General features: G+C 40.8%; 1 pseudogene; it reads right to left on the bottom strand.

Annotated features, from left to right (window-relative positions):
• Positions 1–771: 771 nt before the first annotated feature.
• LOC102245968 lies at positions 772–16,278 on the bottom strand (annotated as a pseudogene).
• Positions 16,279–17,736: the final 1,458 nt, after the last annotated feature.

Below are 17,736 nucleotides of genomic sequence, written 5' to 3'. Positions count from 1 at the left end.
GGGGAACCTTGGCTTCCTCCATCACTGGAGCAAGCAAGCATCCCTCTTCACTTCAGCTGCCTGGCTGCCGGCCACCATCTTGGTTGGCAGTTAATTTGCATATCGCCCTGATTAGCCAATGGGAAGGGTAGCGAAGTTAGTTAATTGCCATGTTTCTCTTTTATTAGATAGGATAAGTAATTCACAATGCATTGAAAAGTTATTTGCAACCCTGCAGAATTAGGCATGAGTTGTTGTAAAATTAAAAAACAAACAAACCTGTTTTGTCAAAACTGGCAGTGTAAAGACGGCAGCCCTGGAAGTGTCTGAAGCATCTGCAATACCGAGTGCCCTCTGTAAACTGTGATTAGGCTTAGGGACCCACTGTATTGAAATCTTAGATGTATACACTTTTCTCATAGGCTCACACAGCCTATGATGATCTTCACTCAATACAGTTGAACTTCAGCTTTAGCAATTCTTATACAAGTTATGTCTCTGGGTCAACAGGATGTTAATACCGGTAATTCAAACAAAACTAATAGACAAGAGACCACTTAGGTTTAGTGTGACCATAACAGTCATAAGAATTCATTAGGAAGTTTACTGGGCATACCGTTATACCCATGCCTCCTTTACAATGTTATATATATACTAGAGGCCCAATGCATGAAATTCGTGCAAGGGGCTTGGCCCTCGCAGACCTGTCTTCGTTCAGAAGGTCATTCACATATATATGTAGTATATTATCTTTTATATATTCAGTATATGTATATACTGCATATGGATGTGTTAAGAGTGAGTTTGGATTGCCTGAGTAATTTCCATCTGGCAAACTGGACATGATGGTGTTCTTTCTCAGATCTTACTGGCAGATTCCATGAAGAAGAGGTTGTGGCCACACGGCACTAGGGCAGCAATAACTTCATTCTCAAAGCAAATCAAACAGTCCTGCTTTTGTCTTAATTCTAGAGGTGAGCTAGAGATGGAGCCTCCACCATTGGAAGATGGGTAACTACTAGTATTAGTACCCTTAGAAAAATCAGGGGTGTATATTGGAACCAGGCCAACATAGTTGCCTGTACCAGGTGGGTCGCTCCTAATCCTCCAGCAAATGGGTGTTCAATGCCCTCAGGAAATGTAGGAGGTAGACTTCCTCTACACTGAGTTTTCATGTCACCAGAAGGATGGCCCCCAAAGCCAGAAAGTGGGTTAACTGCTTCAAATGGAGTCCAAATAGTTTGCATGGATGTTGGTAAAGGGTTAAAGGTAGGAGAATCAGCTGCAAGATCTTCTGAGCCTACAGAAGTTGTAGTGTGTCTCCAGAACAAAAGTTTCCTGTGGTAAAGGGGCTTGTTGGATAAAGTCAGCCAGTCTATTGTTTCTAGTAGAATCTGTGGAACCCCTACCCAGAGAACTGGGACTATCATTTCGATAATTGGGTATCATTCTTGCAAGGCTAGGAGGAGCTGGATTGGAGGCGAGCCACTCAGAGCTAAGAGTGCCACTTTCAAAGCTCTATCAGTACCTTTGTAATGGAAATCATTCTCTTCTTTGAGCTCAGTGTAGTTTCCTGTATGCATGACAGTATGCATTTCTATTTCTAGGCATCCCGGTTACTTCAGAGACAGGCTCCTTATCTCTGCTCAGTTACTATTATGCGTGGGTTTGCTGCTGAATCACTTGAATAGTTGCTCCTCTGGGTCCAACTACTAATTCTACCATACCATGTGGGACCCTCAGTTGAACAGTGGTTTGGTGGGCAGATTAGGACTGATAACCCTCCCAGGGCAGGGCCACTTTTGTTTCCAGGTGCAGGGATCATGGAGAAGTGCTCTGCAGCCGAGAGGATTTCTCTTGGCCAGGGCAGCATCTATCCATTGCGTAATAACAAAAATGGGCTCTTCAGCATGAACAGGTATCTTGATATATGTGTTTGTCTTGGCTCTCAGTGCCTTCATTTTACAACCCTGGCAACTGACAGTCTCAGTGACACGCTCAGAACAGGTACGGGAATGCACTTCTTGGTGTTGACACTCTTCTCCTCAGCAGGTCGCCTGCTCCCCGTTCAGGCAGGCCACCGCCCCACAGCTGCGGGGCTGCAGGCATGGGACAGCATCGCTGCCATCATGCCCTGGGTTTCATTCCTCTGTAGAGTAACCGTGTCTTTCTCATCAGTGTCCATCCAGGTGCTTCACCATCCTTTGCCATGTGCACGCGAATATTTTGGGAACCTAATGAAAAAGCAAATCCTGGCTCAACACCTCTGATAATCAAAGTCATTGGTGTTGATGCTGCTGAAGTGGGTAGAGACTCAGAATCATTTGACCTGGTCCCTCAAACAGTGGTCCAGAGACCAACACCCTGAGCATCACTTGGGAACTTGTTGGAAATGCAGTTCCTTGGATCCCCTTCAGACCTACAGAATTAGAATCTCGGTGGGAGGGGGATGCCCAGGGACCTAGTTCTTGTACACATGAAAATGCTGGTCTGGAACTTGTGTAACATGTGTGTTATCAGATTCAGTTTCATTTCCCCCTGTCTGTCATGAAAGATTGAGGGAAGGAAGACATGCATGTGATAAATCGTATTAGCATCAGTGAACACCAAGAACATTTAAGGGACCCCCATGAGTCTCTGTGATCCTATCAGATGAGTGAGCTCATGCATGCAAATGGAAGGGAAGGAGGACAGGGACCAATCCTAGACCCCTCCAAACCCATGTAGCTTGCACAGCATGCTGCTTGGCCCCAGACGATACAGACACAGTCGGCAATCTGAGATGAAGGCAGGGACCCTGATCAGGAGAACAGGAACTCTCACTCATCACGGCAGGAAAATAATTGTCCTGAGGATATGCTGGACCTGCAGGAGGGCTCCTCTCTCTTTCTTTTAAGTGACTTTTCTATGATTGCAAAAGTGACACTTTATATTTGTAGATTATTTAGAGAATATGGAAAGTCACAAAGAGAATAAAAATTATCCACAATGCTACTTTCCAGATATGACCACTTTATCCATTTGATATTTTGGTGTATATTCTATATCCTATCTACACACACACACACACACACACACACACACACACACACACACATAAACACTGCTATATAGATTAGAAATATTTTTTATAAATATAAATATACACATATATACATATTTACATATGTTACATTTAAAATGTAAATATGCATACAAACTTATGGTATATGGTATACATGCATCTATAAAGACACTATATTTATATGATACTCATATGTGTCATAGATACATATGTAAAATATGTTTAAAATATGAAGTGTATATGTATATGTTATACATATAACATTTATATAAATATATGCATATATTATATATAAATTATGTATTTTACACGCATATATATGCACAGGTATCTATACATACTATAAGTATAAAATATATAGAACATATAAGATATACAATACATATAAATAAATTTTCTATAAATGTAAATATACATATACAACTTTGTAACCTACTTCTTTTACACTTAGCACTATATTGCACTTAACCAACCTAAATGGAACAGTTACAAAGTACAAATTTAAAATTCCCCAGGTGTCCCCCACTGACCATTCCCCTCTTACCCGCCCCCCCTCACAACTAGTGGTTATAAAGATTTGTAAATTACTCAGCAGAAAGTGAAGAGATAAAACCAACCCTTCCTTCCCATTAGAACCAGTGAGGCAGGTAATTGCATTGGGAGAGCCAGCTCTGATCACAGGGTGCCGGGTCACCACCTGTCACATTGACGGCCTTCACACCCCAGCCCACATGCTCAGGACCAAATCAGGAGACAGAGCCAAAGCAGCCAGCCTCGCTAATGCTTCCCGGTACGTTTCAGTTCAGCCCCCCGCCCCGACCCTCCAGGACTGTGCTCAGCCTAAAAATCTGAAGTGAACTGAAATTGTGTTTTGAGCTAACAGGGGATCCACTTTGGAGTCCTTAAAAGGGTTAGAAATCATGGTCATAAAACCACACACAGGTTGACCGTCGGTTTGTCTCTGATCTACCACAAAACCTACACTCCTCTTTCCTTTGTCTTTATTAAGTCTATCCAGGCAGAGTCTAAAAATTTTAAAATGAAATGATGCAGGCTTTCATTAAGATCCTTTAAAAATAAATTATTTCACAGAGCTCATTTCCATGTTTATTCTATTGATTCAATTGAAAACAAATTGTAACACAGAGCTCATAATAAGCCCAAACAGTCCGGGTATCATTTTCATTTTTAGAATAATAAGTCTTACTTTTTTCCCCCTCTACTGCTGCAATTATGATAGAGTAGAAAATTAGGCTTTAATTAATCAGCAAGTGCTTCTCTCTTTCAATCGCTGGAAATTTCGAGGCTGTAAAACTACAGTGCAGAGGAGTAACAGGGCTCCAAAAATGGCTGGGAAAAATGATTCCTTCACCTGGTGCTTTTTTAAAAAAACAATTCAAAGCAAGTTTTTCAAGCTAGGGTGAAACCTCATGCAGGGGCCAAGCAGGCACCCATAGTCCCTCCTAAGAGCTCAGAGGGGCAGCTTTCCCTCCTAAGAACTCAGAGGGGCAGCTTAGCTGCTTTCCTTATTAGAGGAGCTTGAGCCAGCAGACTTGCCGCCCTGAGACACCTGCTTCTGTCACCAGGAGCCAACTTAGTATGTGGTAAGCATGCAACTGTAAATGCCCTTTCTCTACTTCTCAGCTCTCTCTTCCCAGCTGCCCCAATGATCTCCTTTGTTTCAGGTACTGCCATTAGAAGCCTTATTAATTATAGATCAATCTCTAATTTGAAGGTAGGAGCCAAGACTGTAGGGGGTCTCATTAACATAAAATTAAAAGCTGACTTAGGAACTAATTATTTTGTAACAAAATAAAAATCAGGCTGGGTTTCTGTTTGAGCAAAGCAGTTTCTCGGCAGTGAGCACATCAGTAAAGCATATTTTAAGATACACATGCCATTTTTGAGTTTTTCTGTGACTCTACTGTTTGTTTAATTCTTTCCTTGCTGATGGATAAATGAGCATATGTGTGTTTATATAGACACATGTATCAGAACACAGCAAGTGAGAGCAATTTATGAACTGGTCAAAGGAACTTTGATGGGAAGGTGTTGACTAAACTTAGAGGTCTAGTGTGAGCCAGGAAGATACACAGTCAAATTCAAACATAAGTATGAAAAGTTAAATGAGTTTTATCTATTAGTAATTAGTGATGTAAGCCACATAGAGACTACTCAGTAAATAAATATCTTGGTTTGCCTGAACTATGAGTCTGTCTGAAGATGTCTGGAGATCTCTGACAAGTTTTCACTCATCTTCATCAAAATAGGAAGCAAAGATGTTTTGGAAGCTACATTTAGTCGATTACATTTTTCTGCCTTTTTGTGTAGATTACTAGTAAAATGCCCTTTATTTTATACCATGATAATGATGGTAGGTGGTAGTTTTATAGTTTTCTTATGTTGCTGGGGTTTTTTTATTTATTATTATTATTTTGTTATGTTCTAACTTAAGAGAAAGAAACCTGGTTAGGTTAGGTTACTTGCTGTGGGTTTTTAAAATTATTATTATTATTATTATTATTATTATTACTATCATTATACAGATAAGTTTGTTATCATTTAGAAGTGATATTGGCTATAATTAACAGACAACTCAATTCCCTATGGCTCAAAGAATAAATATAACTACCCCGCATAATGCAGCATCTGGGGTAGAGGGCTATTGGCATTGGCTCTGTGTTTCTAACTGGCTACTCATCCATCTTTATTTTGTTGGCCCATTGCCTTTAGGTATGTAAGCTTGTGGTCCCATGAAGGCTGCTTTAGTTCCAGGCATTGTATCTGTGCTCCAAGCCAGAGAAGGGGAAAATACAGTGCTTGAAGTGCTATTAGGCAGAGCACAGATCCGTGAAATCAAGGTTTGACTCATATCCCAATATTTTACAAGCCTTGATCCCTGAACGGGCAGCATTAGCATCAACTAAGAATTTGCTGAGAAAGATAAGTTCTGGGACACTATCCTAAACCAAGGGAATCAAAAGCTGGGGTGATGCCCAATAGTTAGGTGATTCTGATGCAGAGAACCACTGCCTTACCTATTGCCCACAGTCATTTCCTGGCATGAGAGCATGCCTTCCAGGAAAATGTCAAAATATTCACATGGGGGCAAAGGGTGTTTCAAGTGACAATTGACTTTAAGATCCCGTATATAATCTTAAGTCAGCCTCCAAATCACATTCACAGGTTCCCTGCTGCAGGGGGAACCTACATACTCCTGGACCCTTGCAATGATTGTGTTGACCACCGGTTTTCAAACTTGAACTTCAGAATCACTTTTTCTGGGCCCAGCCCCAGACTTTCTATAGGGTTAGAAAATTTGGTCATATAGTAAATCCAGGTTGGGGACTCAAAATTTGCTTTTCTATTAATTACCAGGTAAGGTCGATGCTGCTGGGCCCAAATAGCAAGTGTGGGCAGCAGACTAAGGACAGTGGCATCCCCTTGAGGGCTTGTTAGAAATGCAGTTTTTCTGGCCCCACCCCCAGCCTACTGAAACAGAATCTCTGCGGTGGGGCCAGATATCTGTATTTTAACAAACTCTCAAGGTCCCTGAGAGTTTGAGAACCACTGTCCTAGACTCACGCCTCTCAAACTTTCTTATACATATGAATTACCTGTAGATCTTGTTGAAAATGCAGATTCTGCCCTGGCAGGGTGGCTCAGTTAGTTGGAGCATCATCCTGTACAGCAAAAAGGTCATGGGTTCGATTCCAGGTCAGCACATATAACTAGGCTGCAGGTTCAAATACCCAGTTGAGGAGTATGCAGAAGACACCCAATCAATATTTATCTCTCTCTCCCTCTCTCTTTCTCTCCTCCTCTCTCTCTTTAAAAATCAAGAAAAACATATACTCAGGTGAGGATTAAAAACAAATGAGGATCCTAATTTAGTTGGCATATTAGTCTACCAGGGTGCTGCCATCACAAAGTGCCACAGACTGGGTGGCCTAGCCAACAAAAATTTATTTGTTCACAATTCTAGAGACTCAAAGTCCAAATTAAAGTGTGGGCAGGATTGTTTTCTCCTGAGGCCTCTGTCCTTGGCTTATTGATGGCCACCTTCTCCTGCTTCACATCGTCTTTACTCTGTGCACACACACATCGTGTCCCAATTTCCTCTTCCTATAAGGACACCAGTCATACTGGATCAGGCCCGCCCTAAAGATCTCATTTTAATCTAAGAACTTCTTAAAGTTTCTGAGCTGCTGGAGATTCAATTTCAACCTACAAATCTGAGGGGGACACAATTCAGCCCATAACAGTAGATACAGAGTGAAGTCTGAAATTCTGCGTTTCTGCAGAGCTCCCAGGGGAGATCCATGCTATCGATCTGTGGACCATCCTTTGAATGACACTGGTCTAGGAGAGAGCAGCTGCCCCTTCTAGAATGCTGCCGGTATGAACCACTGTTACTAATGGAAGGGTGTTCTATTCCTCAGGTGTGTTGAAGTGAAATAAGTTGCCATTGTTTTGGAGCAATTACTCTCCACCTTTAATGTGCATCAAAGTCACCTGGAGAACTTGTCAAAAATGTAAATTTCTGAGACCCATCCCAAAGATTCTAATTAACTGGGCTGTGAAGGGGCCAAATGTATCCTTTCTTTTACCAAGTATTGAAGGTCACTCAAATACAAATGGTCCTCCAGGCTACACTTTGAGAAGCACTGATCTACCAAGTTTGTATCTTGCCTCCTCAACCATGGTGAGCTCTTCAAGGCAGGAACCATTTCTACACGGCTATCTCTCAAATGTAATATACATGCACTTCCCTGGGAATGCTGTAAAAATGCAGATCCAGATGCAGTAGGTCTGGGATGGAGTTTGAGATGCTGCAGTTCTAAAAAGCTCCCAGGTATTGTCAATGCTGCTGCTCTGTGGACCACATTCTGAGTGACAGTGACAAGCTTTTACATCTCATATTATGCCCGGGCAGGGATTGGTCTCACAGTCTTGTTTAAGGAACTCTTTGTATAATTCATACATTGACCATTTATCTTTCATACATCTTTACACTTTAGTGCAGTGCATAATATAATAAACCTTCCATTATCTGATCTTCTCCAAATTGATTTCTCCCAGAGTTCATATAATTCTTAATTCAATTGTCCTGGGGACTCTCCTTGACTAATGGGAATTAGAATTTTGGGCTGCAGGATCAGAATTCTAAGTAACTTTGACAAATTGGAGAAATGTTACATTCTAAATGAACAGGATAAAGTCCGAGAGGGATAGGTGCAAGACAGTGCCCTGAGGCATGACAACTAAAGGCTACACCATGAGGAGACCTATAAAGCACACAGTGGAAATCCAGAAGCTCAAGATGAGAAATTACATAAAAAATGAGCTCAAGGCAAGAAATTGCAGAGGAGCAAGACAGAAAGTGCCTCTTTTATAATGTGAAGCCTAAGTTAAGAAGAAATATATAACTAGGTATTAAAATTACTCACATGTTCCTAAGTTTTAAATGTTATACAGTGATAATTCTATTTGCATGGCTTCTAACCTGATTTTGACAGTATTTTTTACCCAGGTTACCCCCTACTACACATTTCTTAGCCTTAATAGTTGTGAAAATCAATCCTGGCATGTTAGAATCACTTGGGCCACTTTTAAAACTACCAGTAGCCATACCAATCTGTATTAATTTATTAGGGCTGTTGTGACAAAGTACCACAAACTGGGTGACTTAGAACATAAAAAATGTATTGTCTCACTGTTCCAGAGACTAGAATTTCAAAATCTAGGTGGCAGCCATACTCCCTCTGAGACCCATAAAGGAAGGATCCCTTCTTACCTGGCCCAGCTTCTTTTGTTTTTTGTATGTGTTTTTTTGTTTTGTTTTGTTTTATTTCAGAGAGAGGAAGGGAGAGGGAGAAAGAGATAGAAACATCAATAATGAGAGAGAATCATTGATTGGCTGCCTCCTTCAGGGCCCCTATGGAGGATCGAGCCTGCAACCTGGGCATGTATCCTGACCAGGAATTGAACAGTAACCTCCTGGTTCATAGTTCGACACTCAACCACTGAGCCACATTAGCCAGCTGTCCCAGCTTTTGGTAGATCTAGATGTTCCTTGTGACAGCATAACATCATCTTAACATGGTCATCTCTTTATGTCTCTTCACATAATCTTTTCTTTGTACATGTCTTGTATTCAAATTACTCCTTTTTATGAAGACTAGTCCTATTAGATTATGGTCACCCTAACAACTTTAGTTTAACTTGATTACATCTTTAAAGATACTATTTCTAAATAAAGTCATATTCTAAAGTACCTGGGATTAGAACTTCAACATAACTTTTTTTGAGAGACACCATCCCATAACACCATCCTAGACCATAGAAGTCTCTGGGTGCAGTCCAGACATCAGTATGTTGTTAAGTGCCAGGAGATTCTAATCCACAGGAAGGGTTGAGAATCACTGTCCTGAGAGAAGGTCTGCAACAGCCACCATTGTCAGGGAGTGGCCTGTTCCGATAGTCATGACTGATGAGTGGGATGTTATCTGTTGTCTCAGAATTTTGGCTAAAGCACCAAAGCTGAGGCAATAGGAAACAAATAACTAACGTTCTGAAGCAGTGGTTCTCAATCTTGAACACACCTGTGATAACCTAGGAGCTTTAAAAGAATCCTGAATACTGGGTGCACCCCAGAGGTTCTGATGTAAGCAGTATCGGGTGAGACTTGGGCATGGAGAACTTGAACAGCTCCCCCAGGACACCCTACTGTGCAATCAAGATGAGAACTACTATTTACAAAAAAATGACATGTATGAAGTGGCCAAACAGGCCCTCAAGGCTAGACACACTGGAACCAGGACCACAGGCTCCCAACTCCAGGACTTTGCTCTTTCCACTCTTCCTTTTTGACCAATTATCTTACAACAATATGCTGAAGGATCTTTAAGTACCTGTCCATTCCTTATATAATGGTGAGCAAATATTTTTCATCTAAAAATATAATTTCCCCTAATCCTACTTCCCAATCAATTACCCTTTCTCCCCTTACTATCAGCAAAGCTTTGGTAAATATTATTCTAAACTCATTTTTGTCAATTCTCACCTCCACGTGGTTCATAAGCCTCTGTAACATGATTTCTGACCCGAGCTTTTCCCAAAATTGAACTGAAAAAGGCTCCTAGTTGCCAAATACAAAGGCCATTTGGTTCTCATCTTATTCAATCACTACTGTATGGTATTCAAGACCTTTGCCTTCCCCGTCTTCTTTGTACTCCCCCTTTGCCTTCCATAGGCCATTCTTTTCCATTTCCTTTGGAAACTCTTCTTGTTCACCTGCCAATTAAGTAAATTTTGGTATCCATTTTAGACCTCTTTTTGTTTCATTGATGATTAGGTTGCAGTATACAAAATTATAATTTTTGTAGACCAAAATAGTTGAATATTAGCTAAGTTTAATCTAAAGCTGTCCTAGTACAATGTTAACCAAACTACCAATGGTTAACCATGGTTTCAGCTATTGCCTGGTATAATGCTGATACTCATAACAGTTATAAAACATTGTAATATTTTCTACCAATTAGTAAGTAGTTGGTGCCCATTGCCCCCCCACCCCATCCTCTCATTATTCTGACTGTCCTGCTTCTTTTCCTGGGACTCCTGACACCTCCCAATAATCCAATAACTAAGGGGTAAGGCCACATAACAAGGTACCCCTGAGACTCTGCTTTGAGGCTATAAGCAGTATCTTTTCTAATTAATTGCTGTACTGATGGTGAAATATTCTCATATTGCCCCTATATATTCATGATTTCCAAATGTATCTATCCAGCTAAATCACTTATACTTAGCCTCAGACCCATATTGTCACCTGACTCTTCCTACTTTGATATCACATAGATCCATCAGAGTCAATATGCCCAAGATGCAACACCAACATGCCCCCCCCCCCACGATGTGACAGGCTTTAACTTTGGTGGCTGCACACACTGACTCAGGGCTTGGCCATCAGACTTGCTTTGGCCAGTGGAATATTAGGAAACATGATAGAAACAGAGGCTTAAGCAATGTGTATCCTCTAGGAAAACTTGCTCTTGAGGCATCTGCCAAACTCTTAAGCTCAGACTAATCTTCTGCACGATGAGACCACGTTGAGAGAGAGAGGCCAGAGGGAGGCAGATTGAGGCCCCAAGGTGTCATAGAGCATCCCCACTCCATCCTATTAAATGTCTGACCTACAGAATTCTGAGAAGTAAAATGGTTGTTGTGTGTGGGTGTGAGTAAAAACATTTAGAATTATTTATTTATTTATTTGTTTGTTTGTTTATTTATTTATTCGTTTGTTTGTTTGTTTATTTTAAGAAATTGGCGAATATGATGATGGAGGCTGACAAGTCCCAAGATCTGCAAGGTGAGTCGGCACCTTGGAGACCAAGGAGGGCCAATGGTGAGCTGATGGTGTGGTTCCAGTCCAAAGGCCAGGAAGTTTATGACCCACAAAGAGCCGATGTTTCAGAAGGCAAGAAAAAGTCGATGTCCTAGTTCCAAGGTGGTCAGGCAGAAGGAATTCTCTCTGACTCAGGGGTGGGGGGATGGAGATGATTGGAGGGAGGTAGACAGTCAGCGTTTTTGTTTTATTCAAGCTTTCAGCTGATTGGATGAAACCCACCCACATTAGAGAGGGCACTTTGCATTACTTACTCTACCAATAAAGATGTTAATCTCACAGAAACACCAGAATAATGCTTGACCAAATATCTGGGCAGCCCATGGCCCAGTAAAGTTGACATAAAATTTACTATTGCAGCTTCTAAGCTTTTGGATGGTTTGTTATGCACCAACAGAGGACAAGAAAAACAATGTGCTCTTTCTACAATAGGATAAAGGACCTACCTATATAATAGAGGCTCAAATCTAATATTTATATAATAAGAATAGAATGGTGAAGAAATGATATTGTCACTCATCTGTTACCTGAATCCAAATTCTAGGATTATTCTAGAATAATTGCCTTTATTTGCACTTCATCACCAATACTTTTTAAATTCTGCCTCCTAATTGATTTCAAAAACTCTTTAACTTCACTGCTGCTGCCCTTGACAGGACAAAGATGGCAAACATCTGGCCCTGTGTTGTCTGCCACTCCTCCCTCCAATGACCATGTGAACATGGCCGATCCAACAAGGCTCTGTGTTCACCTCAGCCAGGAAAGTGGCCACATTATTCACCTCAACACACCCCTCCAGGCATTCACTACAAGTCAGTCACACCATGGGTAACTTCTTTGCCATCCCTTCTGATTCATCACTTCTTAAGGCAAAAGCCATTTTGCTGGTTATACCACCCTCTCTGACCATTACCTAAATCAATCTATCCTCCACCTTTTTACAAGGATTGCCAAATTAATCTTTCTAAAATGTAGCTAACCTTGTCTGAGTTGCCAACCTATCCTCACCCCAGGACTAAGAGGTGAATGGGTTATGTGGCAGTTAGATTGACTGCACAGATGGCTCCAATTCTCTGCCTTTCCCATATCCATGTCCCTTGTGATGTGGTTTTATGGCTCCTCCCAGTAAGAGAGAAAACCTACTTCTTCACCTCTTGGATCTGGCTGGTCTGCTGACTTGCTCTGAACAGGAGAAGTGACATTGTAAACTGAGCCTGGGCCCCAAGAGGCTTTGAGCACTTGCTCTCTCTCTTGGAACTCTGGCACTGCCTTGAGAGAAATCCTGGGGTAGCCTGCTGGGGGGTGAGAGGGGACATGGAGTGGAGCCACGGGTCTCCAACTAAGCCCATCAGACATGTCAGATGGCACAGCCGAGATCAACAAAGCCGCCAATTACCCACAACTGACCACAGGTAGATTCACAAGCTGTAGCCACTCAGGTGACCCACAGACTCTTGTTTGCTTGATACACAGCTTTTAATGGCCAAACGTAGTCGATATAAGGTTTATAGGAAGGACTGGGAAGCAGGTCTCTTTGCATGATAAACTATAAAAACTACCGCAGGAAAACTGCTCCAATTGAGTCAAGGAATCCAAAATAGCAGCCAGCAAAATCTATAGGCTGCTATTGTAGGAAAACCTTTACAAGCTATAAAAACACAAAGCGGCACCTGCAGACCCAACAATGCTGGTGCTAGCACTTTCATCACTAGTGGAGACAAAGCCTTCATCAGCACCTGAGACCCCAGAATCTTCAAAAGCATTTGCCAGCATCAGCAGCCTTGGCAGCTGACATCCCTGCAGGGAACTGAAGCAGGGAAAATGGTAGACACCACACGGTAGCTAAGATTGTGATTGTGGGAATATTTGAGACACCTCAGGGGACTACCAGAAAGAAAAGAAGGCACTTTGGAAAGGTCTGCCAGAGAAAGAGTGCTTTGTGCTAATGTTTTTAGCTCTATATTATCCCACAACAAGTCCTGGTGTGGACTTGGGAAAAAAAAGATTTATAAATGTCTAAAATTGTTCCATAATTCTCCTTTGCCCTAATAAAATAAAATAAAATAAAACTGGTTAACACTGAAATACAAGTTTATTCATCTCTCACCTTATATGTGTGCATGCCCACACATTCACACACACAATTTTCACCTGCATCATTTCTACACATTTCTACCTACTCTCCCCACACCTCTTAAATCATAAGGTTTCTCATTTCCTCCCACATCAACTGGAGAGGTATATCCTCGCTTTCTAAAAGAGGGTTTCATAGGCCCCACAGTTGACCTCATTGTGCAACACAAAGTTTTATGCAAGAAATGGAAGCTATAGTTCTTTCCTTCAGGCTACAGTGTAAACAGGGGAAAGGTGTTCTCTTCTCTCCAGCAGCAGCAGTAATATTGAACTAGCAGTGGAATGCAATAAATAAATAAATAAATAAATAAATAAATAAATAAATAAGAAAATTTAAAAAATAGCCATAAATACATTGCAGTACTTGCCTTTCATAGTAAAGTCTGAGCCAACCTTTGAATCTGAGCTTGGCTATATGACTTGCTTTGGCGAATGGGACATAAGCAAATGTAATGCAAAGAGTGGCCAGAAAAGTGCTTGCACACTGAGACTTGCTCTTTTGTGTTGTACTTGGAACTAGGAGATAGCAGTTTGAAGGAGCCCAAGCTAACCTTCTGGAGAAGCCAAGTAGAGGGGAAAAAAAGTTCCCTAGCCTTCAGCCTGCCGACCACCAGACATGGGAGTGAAGTCATTCTCACCCATCCAGTTCCAGCTCAGCTGCCAGGTGCAGCTGCTACAAAGGTGAACTTAGGTAAAACAAGCTGAAGAATGGCCCAGTCTAGTCTAGCTCAGTTTACCAATCCCATGATATGCGAGCAAATAAATGGTTATTTGGTGTAAGCCACAAAGCTTTGGAGTAGCTTGTGTATGCAGCAAAGGCTAATGGGGGCATCACTAAATAGAAGATGCACAATATCAGGGGTGAATGCTGCATGGGGACTCATAACATCTCCTGTAAGATGAGCTTTCCAAACCACAGCAATTTGCTAAGGGGATAGGCTGGGAGAATGTATTTCTGTCTCTATCATCAGAATCTGATTTTTAAAGCCCACAGGAGAAGAAAGAGCAAAAAACAAACAAACAAAAACAGCAAAATACAAAATAAAATTAAAACAAAACCTTCTTTAAAATCTTAGAAAATGAAACAGGTGTTTTTGTTTTTTTGTTTTTTTCTGAGAAGAGTGGTTGTGCTTATGTAAACTGTGTAGCTATTCGTTTCTTCTTTTTTGATTAAAAAAATTTCAGATCTAATTTAAGTCTTGTTCTAACAAGTGACTAGGACTTTTCAGAATTCAATGTACTGGTCATTATTTACTAGTATTATGGGGATCACAATTTCCACATATTATACATATTTACCTCTATTCTACTGCCTATTATATTTGTCTTTAAAGCATTCCAAATGTCTTTCAAATGAAGACTTGATATATGTAACTTTACTTATTGATTTGCTCTATTTTGACTGAAAAGGAAACCATAAATTGAGCCAATCACAAAAGCCATTCTTTTTTGTTTTCTGCTTTTACCTTTCTCCATGAAGCCATGGATAGAGTCATGAGAAGAGAAGAGGAAGTGGGAAATAGAGGTGGTAAAACATTTTGCAATTTTCCAAGTGCTAGGTATAATCTAAGAGATGTACATTTTTTAGTGAAATAGTTTCCCCCATAACAATACACGCTCTTATTAGAACCGTATTTTTGTTGACAGAGCTCAGAGTTGCTTCACTCAGCATCCTGCATATAGAAGGGGGAAAAACAAAAACACAAAAGATCTCATCACTGTGAGATAAATACACTTTGTTTCTCTGGTCTCTTATTTATTTTTTAGAGAACCCCAGTCTTCCTTGACACGTCCAAAGGGCTCTGGGACCAGCTGCATTTGAACCAAGTTATTCGATTTTGATCTATGTCTTTAATCAGGCACATTTCTTTGAATACATTAGTGTGAATAGTAGAATCAAATGGGTATTGTTTTTTTCTGTTATGCGAGTAAAGAAATTAATTGGATTTAGGGATTAGCTTGAATGTCTTCTTTTCTGTAACCTAGATAATGTAGTGTCTTATTATTATTATTGCATTCCTAACAATAAAGCATAGTGTTTTCCAATGAGTTAAAACAATAGCTATATAAATACAAAACATATTACTGGTATCTGTTGTGTATTATTGGCCCATTATTAATATTAATCATCTTTTCTTTCTTCCAGGGAGCTTACTGTCCCATATATTTTACAATCAAATCTGTCAAGAATTATAACACTACTCTATGTGATCTCTATAAAAAGAGATATAAATGCCAATCAAAAGGCTCATTGGCTGGTTCATTTATATTCAAAGTGCTTCTGCCTGTAGATGACATTAATAGTTTATAGTCGCCATACCTAGTCTGAGAAGGAGCTCAACTGTCCTTTCATTCTTATAACCCCTGCTTGAGAAGGAAGCAACCCTGGCTCTGTCATCCCCTTTGCCCTATACCCTTGCCCCTGCCAACATGGAGAACTGCCACCTTCTGCTGTAGACATCCCCAGATTCAGGGTCCTGAAGCAAGGGGGAACCATGTGGACCTGTGTGCTTTTGAGTTGACTCCAGTGTCACATCCCAGGTGCTGTCACAATCCTGTCCACCAACTTGAAGATATTTGGATCCTTGTTTCTCTTTATTTTGGCAGGAGGAAAGTATTTGCCAATTACATACATTGAAATGTCATCATAAGTTTTCACAATCCTGTCCACCAACTTGAAGATATTTGGATCCATGGCTCTTGTTTCTCTTTATTTTGGCAGGAGGAAAATATTTGCCAATTATATACATTGAAATGTCATAAGTTCATCTAAGAACAGACTCAATTTGAACTTCTGGAACAATATATCTGATGATGGGGTCCATGCATTCCAACCTGATACAACTTGTATTCTTTAGTGAATAATATTTAAGTAAAATTCAAGAACACATCCAATTTAGAGCATTCTTTACTAACCTACCTTGAAATGTCACTACTTTATTCCAAACACCTCTGGAGAATGTATGAATAAGCTCAAGGCGGACAACCTAAGTAAAGACCAGAATTGCCCAATCAACTGCCCAATAAAATTTAAGTTAATTGTCTCCCTGCTTTCTTCCCATTTTCTAAGACATATGAATTGTGAACATTGAAGATGATTTACAGGAAAACTTCATCAGATGACAAAACACGGAAAGATTAGGCAGATACGCAGAGGTTTACTGTCTGAGCTGTGCCTCATCTCCTGGGCATCCCCTGGGATTTTTCCTCTTTCTGTTCTTTTAATTCCTGGCTCTCACTGGAGACAGGAGCAGCATTGTGGGAGGAGAATTTAAGAACCAGATTGGCTAGCACTGTTATTCTGTAGATGAGGAGAGGAGGGTCATTGTGAAAAAGTGACTGTAAGTGGAATGCAGCTGGTTTATTGTTGATTTTTTTTTCAATTGAGAAAGTTTAAAACCACTTTCTTTATTTACAGAGAGTGTCTGTACCTGGCTCTGCAATCAGGACCCGAGGACCAAAGTAAATGAGAACAAATGGTCACTTACATCTTCTGAGGGCAGATGGTCATTAATTTACTCAAATAAAAATGTATTGAGTCCACACTATGTGCCAGGTACTCTTCTCGCTCTGGAAAAACAGCAATGAATAAAACAGACCAAATGCCATCCCTTAATGGACACTTACAATTTAATGGAAGGAACAGTAAAATAAATAAATAAGCAAACAGCATGTTGATGGTGTCAATTCAATGGTGAAAAAGAAAGCAGGGAAGAGGTAAGGAAGTGGGGTGAGTTTTCGCTTTGCACATAACACCCAGGGAAGACCTTGCTGAGAAGAAACTATTTGGGTAAAGAACCAAAACTATTGAGAATATGGGCCAAGTGCATATCTGAGGGAAGAGCATTCTAGACAAAGAGAAAACAAAGGCCAAGCCCTGGGAGGAAGCATGCCTGGCGTAACACAGGAATAATCATGGATTTTATATTCCACTATAAGATTTCCTCTCCAGTGTGACCTTCCAGAGCCTTGAAATCCGCTGACCTGAATTACGAAGTGGGATCTAAGTGTCCTGCTCTTGAACCTGGACAGGCCTTTGTGACTCCCCCAGACTGTGGAGCGTGGCGAGTATGAACGAAGTGACACGAGGTGACTTGCAGCTGTCGTGACTTGCATCTGCTCAGCTCTCTCCCTTAGGAACCCAGACACCGTG

This window comes from Myotis brandtii, unplaced genomic scaffold, assembly GCF_000412655.1.
Source record: "Myotis brandtii unplaced genomic scaffold, ASM41265v1 scaffold137, whole genome shotgun sequence".
Taxonomy (NCBI): Eukaryota; Metazoa; Chordata; class Mammalia; order Chiroptera; family Vespertilionidae; genus Myotis; species Myotis brandtii.
Note: the sequence above shows the minus strand (reverse complement) of the source record. Positions and strands in the feature narration are given on the sequence as shown.